We start from the raw sequence: 17,374 nt of genomic DNA on the forward strand, positions 1-17,374 counted from the left end.
TTGTACTTGCTTCTTGGAGGACAGAGAATTTAGAACATGCACAGCTAGAGGCTAGGAGGAAGACAAGTTGGGTAAAAGAAATGGAACCATAAGAATATTAATAAATGGTGTTGGGAAAGCTGGCTAGCCATGTGCAGAAGGCAGAAACTGGACCCCTTCCTGACACCTTTCACTAAAATTAACTCCAGATGGATTAAAGGCTTAAACATAAGACCTAACACCATAAAAACCCTAGAAGAAAATCTAGGCAAAACCATTCAGGACATATGTGTAGGCAAGGACTTCATGACCAAAAAACCAAAAGCATTGACAACAAAAGCCAAAATAGACAAATGGGACCTAATCAAACTCCACAGCTTCTGCACAGCAAAAGAAACAGTCATTAGAGTGAATCAGCAACCAACAGAATGGGAAAAAATTTTTGCAGTTTACCCATCTGACAAAGGGCTGATATGCAGAATTTACAGAGAACTAAAACAGATTTACAAGAAAAAAACAAACGAGCCCATTCAAAAGTGGACGAAGGATATGAACAGACACTTTACAAAAGAAGACATACATGAGGCCAACAAACATATGAAAAAATGCTCATCATCACTGGTCATAAGAGAAATGCAAATCAAAACTACATTGAGATACCATCTCACGCCAGTTAGAATGGCGATCATTAAAAAATCTGGAGACAACAGATGCTGGAGAGGATGTGGAGAAATAGGAACACTTTTGCATTGTTGGTGGGACTGTAAATTAGTTCAACCATGGTGGAAGACAGTGTGGTGATTCCTCAAGGACCTAGAAATAGAAATTCCATTTGACCCAGCAATCCCATTACTGGGTATATATCCAAAGGATTACAAATCGTTCTACTATAAGGACACGTGCACACGAATGTTCATTGCCGCACTGTTTACAATAACAAAGACCTGGAACCAACCCAAATGCCCATCGACGATAGACTGGATAGGGAAAATGTGGCACATATACACTATGGAATATTATGCAGCCATCAAAAATGATGAGTTTGGGTCCTTTGTAGGGACATGGATGAACCTGGAAACCATCATTCTCAGCAAACTGACAGAAGAGCAGAAGATCAAACACCGCATGTTCTCACTCGTAGGCGGGTGTTGAACAATGAGAACACATGGACACAGGGAGGGGAGCACTACACACTGGGGTCAGTTGGGGGGAAATAGGGGAGGGACGGTGGGGGGTGGGGAGCTGGGGAGAGATAGCAAGGGGAGAAATGTCAGATGTAGGTGATGGGGAGGAAGGCAGCAAATCACACTGCCACGTGTGTACCAATGCAACAATTTTGCATGTTCTTCACATGTACCCCGAAACCTAAAATGCAATAAAATAAATAAATGGGGAAAAAAAAAAGAAACTTAGACTGAGTACTGTAGGTGAAAACAAAAGAGAAAAAGAAATTATTTTTTCAAATACAGTTAAAAAAGAATATTAATATGTCTTTGATTGTAGAAACATATGGAGCAAATCACAGACCTTGCCACAGGGGCTAAAAATTAGCATTTGTGTGAGACAAATGTAGTATGTCTCTGTTTATATTATTAAGAATCTGTATGGGAATTTTCCCCTATATTTCTAGTGTTTTTAATCCAATGCTAGGAAAAGGGTTAGCACTAAGACGCTCTCTCCGTGTCCATCTTTAATTGTCCCTTTTTACTCCTCACAAAATAAATTTGTTTGTGTTGAAATTAAAGTTAATGGTGGTAGTGGCACTAACAATACCCTGGCTGCTGAAATGTCTGCTTACAGAGAATCATATGAAATATTTAGGGAAAAAATGGCTTTTACTCTAAGTAAAATCCAGTGAAATCTTAGAACACTTTGGTGATAACTACATTTCTGTGCATGTTTTCACATTGAAATTACATTTTACACAGGCATCCTAAAGTTAGGGTATAAGAGAAAAAAAAAAAAAACTCTTACCCCCACAAATTTCCTCTTTTAAAAAAAAATCCCCTTTCGTTTCAAGACCTTCATGCTCTGAATGTCACTTTCACCCCAGCGTGAGCTAACCCGTGGAATATTTGTATCTTTTGACTTACCTGATTCTGAGTCACACACTCAAGGAGTGAATGATGACAAGAACAAGTCACTGATAGATCTTTTTAAATGTGTTCTAGAATGTAGAATTTCTATTAGTTAAATGTACATATAATGTTATATTTATCCTTTTTAACATATGTAATTAAATAATGACACTACAATACAAATTATGTTTATAGTTATGTAACAGGAATAATTTTTACCCATTATTAATGCAATAGAGACAGTGCTGTTAAGCAATTGCTTACGCATCTTGACCCACTTACTACAATTTGTATCTGACCTCCCAATCCTTGGGCAGTTTTACCTGCTGTTAGGCATTGTTATTCTCTCAGCTATCTGTAATGAGCTGTTAGCTGTCTGCAAACAGCTTAAAACTGACTACAGAATGAAGAGGTCCTCAGTGGTCAGTAACTCTGGCAGACAATAAGATTTGCTCTTCCTTTTACATATCTTAGCCACATTATCCAATAGTGAAATAGATATATGTGGTTTAGTCCATAGACATATAAGAAAATAAAATTTGAAATATTACAAGATAATTCAGATTAAAGAAAGTAGGTCATATTTGAGATAGTGTTTTCAGAAGTTGCTCTCATTTGTCATATAGGACATATTAATTGATTAAAGAGAAAGAGGTAAATAGCATTAACATAAGTTGTAGATCATTAAAGTAATGGTTCCCAATGATTCACACCTCCCCTTCTTTTCATGCTTGCGTAGTTCACTTCCTCATTGACTCTAAACTTGGCCTTATAACTTGCTTTCATCAATAATTAACAAATATGACACAAGCAAAGGCTCAAATAGGACTGGTGTATTGTGACCAGCTCTCCTGTAGCATTGGCACCACATGAAGAAGACCAGGCTAAAATGCTGAAGACACATGTCCCAACTGACAGCAACCACAAACCTCCAGACAAGAAGGTAGGTTCATTTTGTACCATCACGCCCCATTTGAGCTGCCAGTTGAGGAAAGCCATATGAATGAACCAAGGCAAGACTAACAGAAGAACCACCAGCTGAACCCAGACCAAATTGCTGGTCATATGTTAATTAATGGCAACTAAAGTCATTATGTTTTGGGACTATTGGTCACACAACAATAGATTGCTGATAAAATAAGTAAATGTGTATTTCAAATAAGTTTTCTTTCTTCCTCTTTTTAAAATTTTCATGCAACGAATGTAAAGGAGTAGGTAGGACAAGCCTGATGCAGGGGATTGATGATGTCATCAAGGGGCTTTCTATCTCTAATATCTTAGTTTTCTGTTTATGACATAGGGACTGCTCTACCTTCATCTATGCTCAGGGAAGGATGAAGAGAAAACAACTTTATCTACTGCTCCTGTTCTATTCCTTGGGAACGCAGAACACTGTCAGACATCGTTAGCAGACTTTTGTGTTTTACTGGAAAGGAGCGTGTCATCTGGCCACTTCTAGCTGATAGGGTGGCTGGTTGTGGAAGTGAATATTTAGCTTTTTCAGCTGCTTTAGTAAATGCATGGAAATGGTTTGTAGAATGGCTGCTATGTTATTCAGTCAACAATGTCAGATAAATTTCCTTTCTCTCACATTCTTTTATTTTCTATTTATTACTTGAAACCTAAAAAATAAAAGAAATGGGATACGTCTGAATTTATATCCATTCATTATTTAGGCAACATTCTTTTGAACCTCAGTTTCCTGGTTTCTTCATAGTTATGAGACTATTCTGGCTAACATAGTGAAAACCCATCTCTACTAAAATTGCAAAAACTTAGCTAGGGGCGGTGGCACATGCCTGTAATCCCAGCTACTCAGGAGGCTGAGGCAGGAGAATTGCTTGAACCCAGGAGGCAGAAGTTGCAGTGAGCCCAGATTGTGCCACTGCACTCCAGGCTGGGTGACAGCGTGAGACTGTGTCTCAAAAATGAATAAATAAATAAATAAAATAACCTTGAGGCTTAAATAAAGTGAGTGAGTTAATATTTATACAATACATAGTAGAATATCTAGCACCAGGAAAGCTGAGACTATATGTGTTTGTTTACTTCCTTATGTCCAGAACTGTATAGTGGTTAGCAAATAAGAGGAACTATAAAATTAATGAATGATGACGGAATGACTGCATGACCATCTGACTGACTTAAGCAGCAGACAAGTTCTAGCTGCCTTTCTTTCAACTATATTTTATCATTTTTAAGTATAGGCCAGGCACAGTATAGATAAAAATTATATTTCTCAGTCTTCAGAGGTTAGCAAAATGCCCAGCACATAATGTATAGTCAACAAGTATTAGTTGATGATGATGTTGATGATAAATAAGGCTAGCAGCTTATGATAATTATACTGAATGATTTTATTTTTCTTCCAAAAAAATGGTTAAATTTTTAAATGGAATGAATTGTGTCCTCCTCTGGTTGTTTGATTTATATATATTTTAGAAGTAGAACTTTGAAAAAACCTTGTTCAACTTTGAAATACCAGGACAAATGCTCACCATGTGCTGCACGAAGCTTAAGGCATTTAATATAACTGGACCTCTGTAGCACATGGCTTTTCTTTCTTAAACAACATAAATTTGCTGAGCTAGACCTTAGAGAACTATGATTTGTTGACATGAATTCAACATGATCCCAACCTGCATAGTAAGAATGTTTTGATTTCTTTGCCAACTTTGATTCTTTTGCCAAGTTTTGTGGAGCATGTTTTTGGTCTTGGCAATCTCCCGCATATTAGCTATCCCATTCCTTCTAATTTCCAGGGAGAGACATTAATTATTTTCCTTTGCACTCCTGGGAGTGAAACATATGAAATTACTAGAAAATGTCAGTAAATTATTTTCCCTGAGAAATATTAAGTGGGGATGGTATTGAGAATTTCTAAAAGTTAGAGACTTGGTCTCAGTGGTTCACTCTCAACTGGTATTTTTCAGTTTATTGTTTCACTCAATCACAATAGACATAAGTAAGTTGAACTGTTAAAGTTGTCCATGAAGATGTAAAAGATGTTTTTCCATTTTTATTCCCAAGAAGTACCTTCCTGATGAAAACTCTAGGGGGATGTGGAAACCTGTATTGTTAGATTTAAGGAGAAAAAGTTGAAACACTGAGAACATGAACTAGAAAATATATTAAGATAAAAACAAAGGGTACTGATGCTGCAGAGGCTAGCTTTCCATCTGGCAAATGAAGAAATGATGTGAGTTGTATAAACAGGGAACTCTCAATTTTGGAACAAATTTGTGTTGCAAAACTTGGGACCTGTTTGCTGATTTTCAAAAAGTGTCTTCATTAATGTATTCAGTACGTTTTTTAAATAATTCAGTATAGAGAAATGTTATTTTAATTATTTAACTTTTAAGTTTGGCAGTATATGTGAAGGCTTGTTACGTAGGTAAATACATATCACAGAGGTTTGTTGTACATAATTATTTCATCATCCAGGTACTAACCTTAGTTCCCAATTGTTACCTTTTTCTGCTCTTCTCTCTATTTCCACTCTCCTCCCTCAGGTAGACCCTAGTATCTGTTGTTTTTTGCTTTGTGTTTATAAGTTCTTACCATTTAGCTCCCACTTACAAGTGAGAACATGTGGTGTTTGGTTTTCCGTTCCTGTTTTAGTTTGCTAAAGATAACAGCCTCCAGTTCTATCCATGTTCCTGCAAAAGGCATCTCATTTTTATTTATGGCTGCATAGTATTCCACGGTGTATACTGTACCATGTTTTCTTTAGCAAATCTGTAGTTGATGGGCATTTAGGCTGATTCCATGTCTTTGCTATTGTGAATAGTGCTCTAATGAACATTCATAGGCATGTGTCTTTATAATAGAATGATTTATACTCCTATGGAGTGTAAATAAATAATGGAATTGCTGGTCGAATGCTAGTTCTGCTTTTAGCTCTTTGAGGAATCATATACTGCTTTCCACAATGACTGAACTAATTTACGCTCCAACCAATAGCGTTTAAGTGTTCCCTTTTCTCCACAATCTCGCCAGCATCTGTTATTTTCTGACTTTTTAATAGTAGCCATTCTAACTGGGATAAGATGCTATCTCATTATGGTTTTGATTTGCATTTCTCTAATGATCAGTAATATTGAGCTCTATTTCATATGTTTGTTGGTTACATATATGTCTTCTTTTGAGAAGTGTCTGTTCATGTCCTTAGCACACTTTTTAAGGGAGTTGTTTGCTTTTCTCTTGTAAATTTGTTTTTTTATAAATTCTGGGTATTAGACCTTTGTCAGATACATAGTTTAGAAATATTTTCTCCCATTCTGCATGTTGTCTCTTTAATCTGTTGATAGTTCCTTTTGCAGTATAGAAGCCAAGTTTAATCAGATCCTACTTGTCAGTTTTTGCTTTTGTTGCAATTGCTTTTGGTGTATTTGGAATGAATTCTTTGCTTATTCCTGTGTCGAGGATAATACTGCTTATGTTGTCTTCCAGGGTTTTTGTAGTTTGGGGTTTTACATTTAAATCTTTAATCTACTGTTTTGTTTGTTTGTTTTTTATTTTGAGATAAAGTCTCTCTCTGCCATATAGGCTGGAGTGTAGTGACACTATCTCAGCTCACTGCAACTTCCACCTTCCAGGTTCAAACAATTCTCATCCCTCAATCTCCTGAGTAGCTGGGATTACAGGTGTCTGCCACCATGCCCACCTAATTTTTGTATTTTTAGTGGAGACAGGGTTTCACCATGTTGGGCAGACTGGTCTTGAACCCATGACCACAAGTGATCTGCCCTCCTCAGCCTCCCAGAGTGCTAGGGTCACAGGCGACAGCCACTGGGCCCAGACTTTAATCCATCTTGAGTTGATTTTTGTTTATGGTTTAAAGAAGGGGTCCAGCTTCAATCTTCTGCATATGGCTAGCCAGTTATCCCAGCACCATTTATTGAATAGGGAGTCTTTTTCCCATTGCTTGTTTTTAACAGCTTTGTTGAAGACAGGATTATCCTACATGTGTGGCCTTATTTCTGTGCTCTCTATTCTGTTCCATTGGTTTATGTGCCTTTTCTTGTACCAGTTCCATGCTTTTTTGGTTATTGTAGGCTTGTAGTATAGTTTGAAGTTCGGTAACTTGATGCCTTCAGCTTTGTTCCTTTTGCTTAGGATTGCCTTGGCTATTCAGGATTTTATTGGTTCCATTTGAATTCTAAAATAATTTTTTATAGTTCTCTGAAGAATGATAGGAATAACATTAAATTTGTAAATTGATTTGGACAATATAGCCATTTTAATGATATTGATTCTTTCTATCCATGAGCATGGGATGATTTTTCATTTTATCGTGACTTCTCTGATTTCTTTAAGAAATCTTTTGTAATTCTCATTGTAGAGATTTTCACCTCCCTGCTTAGTTGTATTTCTAGGTTGTGTGTGTGTGTGTGTGTGTGTGTGTGTGTGTGTGTGTGTGTGTATGTGCGTGTGTGAATTGTGAATGAGATTGCCTTTCTAATTTGACTTTCAGTTTGGCTATTGTTGGTGTATAGGAATGCTAGTGATTTTGGTGCATTGATTTTTGTATCCTGCAACTTTGCTAAAGTTGTTTTTCAGATAGAGGAGCTTTGGGGCTGATACTATAGGGCTTTCTTGATAGAGAATCACATCATTTGCCAACAGAGATAGTTTTACTTCTTCTCTTCCTGTTTGGATGCCCTTTATTTGTTTCTCCTGCCTGACTGCTCTGGCTAGGACTTTTAATACTACTTCGAGTAGAAGTGGTGAGAGAGGGAATCCTTGTCTTGTGCTAGTTTTCAAGGAGAATGATGCTAGCTTTTGCCTATTCAGTATACTGTTGAGTGCGCTTTTCAGGACTCTTCACCCTGAAACAACACACTGTACGTTCTCATCACCACATGGCATATACTCTAAAATAAACCACATATGTTGGCATAAAACAATCCTAAACAAATGTAAAAGAACCAAAATCATACCAAACACACTCTAGGACCACAGAGTGTCCTAGACTTCTATAAAAATAGAAGTCAAGACTATGAAAATTGTTCAAGACCATGTAATTACATGGAGACTAAACAATATGCTCCTGGGTAACTTTTGGGTAAATAATGAAATTAAGGCAGAAATAAAAAAGTTCTTTGAAAATAATAATAACAAAAATACAACCTACAGGCATGTACAACTGGTTTCCTCAAACATGGAGTCAGGCAGCCCAGGCCTTACCTGAATCAGGATGAGGGTGTGGTGGGTCCAAGTGGAGCTGTTAGCTGTACCTGCACATCCCACCCCCTCAACTCCCCCCTGCCCTTCACTCATGGAAGTCTTCAGGCAAGTTTTTCACTTACAAGGGATTGTGTATCATCTACCAAGACTCGGTGTGGTTCTGGAGATAGTTGTACTTTTGCACAGCTTTCCAATATCCAGCTATGATTGGTACAAGATTTGGGAAGGTCTGACCTTGAGGTTTTATGGAGTATTTGTCCTTGATGTTTTAGGCTTTGGCTTTGGTGACAAACCGTGACCACATCACTGTTCCATATTTGAGCAGACCAGCATTTTGGAAGCACTTTTGTGGCATCTGGGCCTCCAGAACCACAGGACCAACCTTTTGTCTCATGACTATGGAGATATTGTTACTCAGTAGCTGCTCTACAAGTAGAAGCAGAATCAATCTGGTAGGCTTACCATAAAGAGTATCTGTCTGAAAGATGGAGGTATCTTTCCTGAGTCTCATCATCCACTCTTTCTCCAAAAGCTACTCAAAGATGGAGGTGTGCTGTCACCCATCCTCATGTGGCTGATGAACTTCTTTGTATTCTCTCAAGGCCTCACCCCAGTCTTTGGGCCATGTACTCGGCCCTCTGAGAGTGAGCTGTGGGGATGGGACATGTGGGCAGGTATCTGCAACAATAACGGGAACTTAGTCATTGACAGTTTCTTACAGCACATCAATCAGAGAAAGAAGTTTAGAAGGTGCTGGGTGGGAGCTTTTGCCTCTGAAACTATCCCCATTAATTTTATCTGTCAGCCATTGGATTCTGTAAATCCCTATCCAGAGTTGTTGGAGCTATACAGGAAAATGCTGCCATGGTCCATGATGTTAATTCTGGATGACCACATTAGCCATTATCCACAGCAGGACGATCCCATGGGCTTCTTGATTGCATATATGGGCTCCATCAACTCCTTTTTAGCTGGAAAGAGTAGCTTCCCTGTATTATGTCCCCTACTCCCTTATCTGTTGTATATTCCACTTAGGAAGAAATGATCAAAAGAGGTCCTGGCCATCAAACACTTCTCTCGAAAAAATCAACTTTACTCAAATTGATGAACAGGATATAGGAAGAAGCCAGGAGGAGCTCTGGCTAACGGTGACATAATAGTCTACCTCCCATTACTTTGATATTTGATCAAATGTACAGACTTGCCTTTGTTTTTGTGTTATTAGGAAATTCTGATGAGCACTACTATTCACTGATGCAGAAAGACGTTATTTTGCATAAAAGACTTTTTAACACTTTGAACTTTTCTGAAGTATTTACAGCTGCTAATTTCTGGCCCAGCCCCAAAAGGAATTCTACAGTAAGAATGAGGAGAAGGGCGCCCCTTCCCTCTCCTTGAATGGCTTTATGGGCACATGCTTTTTAAAAGTTCTTTAAGCAACACAAAGCTGAGTCTTCTTTGTCATACCTTTGGACTTAGTCTTATCAGCTGTTTTTAATTATAAACATTTTATTAAAATAGATACTGGTTTAAATAATGTAGTATTCTAAGTATGATTTAAAATGATGATTTGCCTTATATATTATACATATTTTATAAGAATACTAAAGCAGCATACCGTTACTCTGCCAGACTAGTGAACCTAATTAAACATGTTTCATTTCTGAATACATTGAACTAGATTCAAGCTATTTACCGAATTTACTAAAATCACAGAACATTAAGGACCAATAGCGCCTGTACCGGGGATTTATCATTAGCCAGGAAGACAAACAGTCTGAGACTCCTCATACCTTTGTGCTTAGAAGCATGTCTCTCTTGAGTTACCATAGAGGGGAAGGGATTGCTCTGTAGTCCAAACCACTGTATGGAATGTACATTGATTTCTATATGATGACTGCTTAACTCTCCATTGCCTATCCCAGAGAAGCTTTTTCATGTAGCTCAGTAATCCTGTGCTTTACAGACAAGAAACTTCTGGAAACTTTAAAAACAAATTCTGAGAGACTTAAGAGCAAATGGTGCTGAATACATTTTTTTTAACTCACATTTCATTGTCTTAGTCAAAGCAGGATTATTGAGTTATTATCTAAAACTCACTTTTTAAATTAGCAACTTCAAGTATAACAACTTTGTGACTGGAATAAGTGTTTATTTTTTATTACTAAAAATGAATTGTGACAAAAAGAAATTACAACATACTAGAATCTCTAGGACACAGCTAAGGCAGTGTTAAAAGGGAAATTTATAGCACTAAATACCCACATCAGAAAGTTAGAAAGATCTCAAATTAACAACCTAACTTTACAACTCAAAGAATTAGAGAACCAAGAACAAACCAACCCCAAAGCTAACAGAAGATGAGATCAGGCAGGGCACAGTGGCTCACGCCTGTAATTCCAGCACTTTGGGAGGCTGAGGTGGGGGATCACCTGAGGTCAAGAGTTCAAGACCAGCGGAGGACAATCCAAGATGGCCATTTAGGAACAGCTCAGGATAGCAGCTCCCAGTGAAAGCGCAGAGGGTGAGTGGACGCCGCATTTTTATTGCCCACAGACTAGGAAATTCCCAGGTGGAGGAGCTCCACGGGTTGCCAGCGTGGCTGTGCCGGCCGGCGCTGCTGCTTTGCCCCACATGGCTCCTTTGTCGGAGTCCCGGAGCAGCTGTTCTCTGTACAAAATACACTGGTCCGGGTGCCCTTTTGACTGGCCATTGGAGCCACGGGAAGTCGCCTATTTTTCTGTTTAAAAAGGGGACTGAGCAGGGAACCAGGAGAGTGGATTCCAGGGCAAAAAAAGCACCACAAATCTCAGTGCCACTGTTAAAGCCAGCGCAGTGAGTCGCCGCACGGGAAAAAAACACAGACCCCGGCACCTCTTCAACAGGCGACTGGAACACCAACTTAAAAAAAAAAAAAAAAATGCTCTGAGGCAGGGAGCCAGGTGATCAGGCTCGGCTGGTCCCACCCCCACAAAAGAACAGCAATCAGAAACTCTCTGAATTGAGAGTTTCACAGCAAGTGCAACTGAACCTGGGACTGTCCAGCTCTGTGGGGGAGGGGCGTCCACCATTACCGAGGTAGCCCGCCACTACGGAGGTAGTCAGCCAATGCTGAGGCAGCCTACCGTTGCCAAGGCAACCCGTCACTGCAGAGAGGCTCCGCCTTAACAGAGGCGGGCCACCATTGCTGAGGCAGTTCAAACTACACCCATATAAACAGGACTGCAGGGAAGTTCACTCCGCAACTGGGCGGAGCCCACAGCAGCTCAGCAAAGCCTCTACAGGCAGTCACTAGGCTGCCTCCTTGCTGGGCAGGGTAGCTCTGAAGGAAAAAGAAGGCAGCAGTATAACGGAAACTCATAAAGCCCTAAATCCCTGGGACAGAGCACCTGGGAACAAAAAGCAGTTTATGAGTTCTGCTGCAGCAGACCTAAACGTACCTGCCCAGCAGCTCTGAATGAACAACAGAGCTCACAGCTCAGCATTTGAGCTCCTATAAAGAAGAGACCGTCTCCTCAAGCAGCTCCCTGACCCCTGTATATCAAAAGAGCCACCTCATAAAGGAGAGATCAGATTGACACTTGGTGGGTATCCTTCTGGGACAAAGATAGCAGAAGAAGAAAACTGGTAACAACCCTTACTGTTCAGCAGCTGCTGCAGGTGATCCCCAGGCAAGCAGGGCCTGGAGTGGACCTCAGCAGACCTACAGCAGAGGGGTCAGACTGTCAGAAGGAAAACGAAGAAACAGAAATAACCTTATCATCAACAAACAGAACGTCCACTCAGAGACCCAATCTGAAAGCCAGCAACTACAAAGACGACAGGTGGATAAATCCATAAAGATGGGAAGAAACCAGCACAAAAAGGATGAAAACACCTGAAACCAGAACACCTCTCCTCCTACAAGGGATCACAACTCCTCACCAGCAAGGGACCAAGGTTGGATGGAGAACGAGTGTGATGAAATGACAGAATCAGAGTTCAGAAGGTGGGTAGTAAGAAACTTCTGTGAACTAAAAGAACATGTCCTAACCCAATGCAAAGAAACTAAGAACCTTGAAAAAAGATTGGACGAAATGCTAACAAGAATGGACAAAATAGAAAGGAATATAAGTGAATTGATGGAGCTGAAAAACACAGCATGAGAACTTCGCGAAGCATGTACAAGTTTCAACAGCCAAATTGACCAAGCAGAAGAAAGGATATCAGAGGTTGAAGATCAACTCAATGAAATAAAATGGGAAGGCAAGAATAGAGAAAAAAGGATAAAAAGGAATGAACAAAGTCTCCAAGAAATGTGGGACTATGTGAAAAGACCTAATCTACGTTTGATAGGCGTACCTGAATGTGACGAAGAGAATGAATCCAAGCTGGAAAATACTCTTCAGGATATCATCCAGGAAAACTTCCCCAACCTAGCAAGGCAGGCAAATATTCAAGTCCAGGAAATACACAGAACACCACAAAGATATTCGTCAAGAAAAGCAACCCCAACGCACATAATCATCAGATTCACCAGGGTTGAAATGAGGAGAAAATACTAAGGGCAGCCAGAGAGAAAGGTCGGGTTACCCACAAAGGGAAGCCCATCAGACTCACAGCAGATCTCTCAGCAGAAACCCTACAAGCCAGACGAGAGTGGGGGCCAATATTCAACATCCTTAAAGAAAAGAACTTTCAACCCAGAATCTCCTATCCAGCCAAACTAAGCATCATAAGTGAAGGAAAAATAAAATCCTTTGTGAACATACAAGTACTCAGAGATTTTGTCACCACAAGGCCAGCTTTACAAGACCTACTGAAAGAGGCTCTACATTTATAAAGGAACAACTAGTACCAGCCACTCCAAAAACATGCCAAACGGTAAAGAGAATCAACACAATGAAGAATCTGCATCAACTAATGGGCAAAACAGCCAGCTAGCACCAAAATGGCAGTATCAAATTCACACATAACAATATTATCCCTAAATGTAAATGGACTAAATGCCCCAATCAAAAGACACAGACTGGCAAATTGGATAAAAAGCCAAAACCCATTAGTGTGCTGTATCCAGGAAACCCATCTCACATGCAAGGATACACAAAGGCTCAAAATAAAGGGATGGAGGAAGATTTACCAAGAAAATGGAGAGCAAAAAAAAGCAGGAGTTGCAATTCTCATCTCTGATAAATTAGACTTTAAAGCAACAAACATCAAAAGAGACAAAGCAAGACATTACATAATGGTAAAAGGATCAATGCAACAAGAAGAGCTAACGATCCTAAATATATATGCACCCAATACAGGAGCACCCAGATACATAAGGCAAGATCTTAATGACTTACAAAGAGACTTAGACTCCCACAAAATTATAGTGGGAGACTTTAACACCCCATTGTCAATATTAGACAGATCAACCAGACAGAAAATTAACAATGATATCCAGTACTTGAACTCAGACCTGGACCAAGCAAACCTAATAGACATTTACAGAACTCTCCACCCCAAATCCACAGAATATACATTCTTCTCAGCACCACATCACACCTACTCTAAAATTGACCACATAATTGGGATTAAATCACTCCTCAGCAAATGCAAAAGAACGGAAATCCTAACAAACATTCTCTCAGACCACAGTGCAATCAAGTTAGAACTCAGAATTCAAAAACTAACCCAGAACCGCACAGCTTCATGGAAACTGAACAACTTACTCTTGAATGTTGACTGGATAAACAATGAAATGAAGACAGAAATAAAGATGTTCTTCGAAACTAATGAGAATGAAGACACAACTTACCAGAATCTCTGGGACACATTTAAAGCAGTCTCTAGAGGAAAATATATAGCAATAAGTGCCCACATGAGAAGCAAGGAGAGATGAAAAATTGACACCCTATAATCAAAACTGAAAGAGCTAGAGGAGCAAGATCAAAAAAACTCAAAGTCTAGCAGAAGACAAGAAATAGCTAAGAACAGAGCAGAACTGAAGGAGATAGAGACACAAAAAACCCTTCAAAAAATTAATAAATCCAGGAGATGGTTTTTTGAAAAGATCAACAAAATAGACCACTAGCCGGATTAATAAAAAAGAAAAGAGAGAATAACCAAATTGATGCAATAAAAAACGATAAAGGGGATATCACCACAGATTCCACAGAAATTCAAACCATCATCAGAGATTATTACAAACAACTCTATGCACATAAACTAGTAAACCTGGAAGAAATGGATACATTCCTGGACACTTGCCTCCTCCCAAGCCTAACCCAGGAAGAAGCCGAAACCCTGAACAGACCCATAACAAGATCTGAAGTTGAGGCAGCAATTAAGAGCTTACCACCCAAAAAAAGCCCAGGTCCAGATGGATTCACAGCCGAATTCTACCAGACATACAAAGAGGAGCTGGTACCATTCCTTCTGAAACTATTCCAAGCAATCCAAAAAGAGGGAATTCTTCCCAAATCATTTTATGAGGCCAACATCATCCTGATTCCAAAACCCGGCAGAGACTCAACAAGAAAAGAAAACTTCAGGCCAATATTCATGATGAACATAGATGCAAAAATCTTCAATAAAATACTGACGAGCCGATTGCAACAGCACATCAAAAAGCTTATCCACCAAGATCAAGTAGTCTTCATCCCAGGGATGCAAGGCTGGTTCAATATAAGCAAGTCTATAAATGTAATTTACCATATAAACAGAACCAAAGACAAAAACCACATGATTATCTCAACTGATGCAGAGAAGGCCTTTGACAAAATTCAACAGCCCTTTATGCTAAAACCCTCAATAAGCTAGGTATTGACGGAATGTATCTCAAAATAATAACAGCTATTTATGACAAACCAACAGGCAATATCATACTGAATGGGCAAAAACTGGAAGCATTCCCCTTGAAATGTGGCACTAGACAAGGATGCCTTCTGTCACCACTCCTATTCAATATAGTACTAGAAGTTCTAGCCAGAACAATCAGACAAGAAAAAGAAATAAAGGGTATTCAAATAGGAAAGGAGGGAGTCAAATTGTCTCTATTTGCAGACGACATGATTGTATATCTAGAAGACCCCATCGTCTCAGCCCCAAATCTCCTGAAACTGATAAGCAACGTCAGCAAAGTCTTAGTATACAAAATCAATGTGTAAAAATCACATTGATTATACACCAATAACAGACTTAAAGAGAGCCAAATCAAGAATGAAATGCCATTCACAATTGCCACAAAGAGAATAAAATACCTCAGAATACAACCAACAAGGAACGTAAAGGACCTCTTCAAGGAGAACTACAAGCCACTGCTCAATGAAATAAGAGAGGACACAAACAGATGGAGAAACATTCCATGTTCATGGTTAGGAAGAATCAATATAATGAAAATGGCCATACTGCCCAAAGTAATTTACAGAATCAATGCTATCCCCATCAAGCTACCAATGACCTTCTTCACAGAACTGGAAAAAACCACCTTGAACTTCGTATGAAACCAAAAGAGAGCCCGCATAGCCAAGTCAACTCTAAGCAAAAAGAACAAAGCGGGGGCATCACACTACCGGACTTCAAACTATACTACAAGGCTACAGTAATCAAAACAGCATGGTACGGGTACCAAAACAGAGATATAGACCAATGGAACAGAACAGAGGCCTCAGAGGCAACACAGCATATCTACAACCATCTGATCTTTGACAAATCAGACAAAAACAAGCAATGGGGAAAGGATCCCTGTTTAATAAATGGTGTTGGGAAAACTGGCTAGCCATGTGCAAAAAGCAGAAACTGGACCCCTTCCTGACACCTTACACTAAAATTAACTCTAGATGGATTAAAGACTTAAACATAAGACCTAACACCATAAAAACCCTAGAAGAAAATCTAGGCAAAACCATTCAGGACATAGGCGTAGGCAAGGACTTCATGACCAAAACACCAAAAGCAGTGGCAACAAAAGCCAAAATAGACAAATGGGACCTAATCAAACTCCACAGCTTCTGCACAGCAAAAGAAACAGTCGTTAGAGTGAATCGGCAACCAACAGAATGGGAAAAATTTTTGCAGTTTACCCATCTGACAGAGGGCTGATATCCAGAATTTATAAAGAACTAAAACAGATTTACAAGAAAAAAAACTAACAAGGCCATTCAAAAGTCAGCAAAGGATATGAACAGATACTTTACAAAAGAATACATACATGAGGCCAACAAACATATGAAAAAATGCTCATCATCACTGGTCATCAGAGAAATGCAAATCAAAACCACATTGAGATACCATCTCACGCCAGTTAGAATGGCGATCATTAAAAAATCTGGAGACAACAGATGCTGGAGAGGATGTGGAGAAATAGGAACACTTTTGCACTGTTGGTGGGAGTGTAAATTAGTTCGACCATTGTGGAAGACAGTGTGGCAATTCCTCAAGGACCTAGAAATAGAAATTCCATTTGACCCAGCAATCCCATTACTGGGTATATATCCAAAGGATTACAAATCGTTCTACTATAAGGACACGTGCACACGAATGTTCATTGCCGCACTGTTTACAATAGCAAAGACCTGGAGCCAACCCAAATGCCCATAGATGATAGACTGGACAGGGAAAATGTGGTACATATACACCATGGAATATTATGCAGCCGTCAAAAATGATGAGTTTGTGTCCTTTGTAGGGACATGGATGAACATGGAAACCATCATTCTCAGCAAACTGACAGAAGAGCAGAAGATCAAACACCGCATGTTCTCACTCATAGGTGGGTGTTGAACAATGAGAACACATGGACACAGGGAGGGGAGCACTACACACTGGGGTCAGTTGGGGGGAAATAGGGGAGGGATGGTAGGGGGTGGGGAGCTGGGGAGAGATAGCAAGGGGAGAGATGCCAGATGTAGGTGATGGGGAGGAGGCAGCAAATCACACTGCCACGTGTGTACCTATGCAACAATCTTGCATGTTCTTCACATGTACCCCGAAACCTAAAATGCAATAAAATAAATAAATGGGAAAAAAAAAAAGAGTTCAAGACCAGCCTCTCCAACATGGTGAAACCCTCTCTACTAAAAATACAAAAATTAGCCTGGTGTGGTAGCAGGCACCTTCAGTACCAGCCATTTGGGAGGCTGAAGCAGAAGAATTGTTTGAAC

General features: G+C 39.5%; 1 protein-coding gene and 1 pseudogene across 2 annotated transcripts in view; both read left to right on the forward strand.

Annotated features, from left to right (window-relative positions):
• LOC116537523 overlaps positions 1 to 17,374 on the forward strand; it is a 618,525-nt gene that overhangs the window by 508,400 nt on the left and 92,751 nt on the right. The window lies entirely within an intron of this gene.
• LOC116537505 lies at positions 8,060 to 9,688 on the forward strand (annotated as a pseudogene).

Source organism: Sapajus apella, unplaced genomic scaffold (genome assembly GCF_009761245.1).
Source record: "Sapajus apella isolate SASKATOON/1434 unplaced genomic scaffold, GSC_monkey_1.0 scaffold4, whole genome shotgun sequence".
NCBI classification, from domain to species: domain Eukaryota; kingdom Metazoa; phylum Chordata; class Mammalia; order Primates; family Cebidae; genus Sapajus; species Sapajus apella.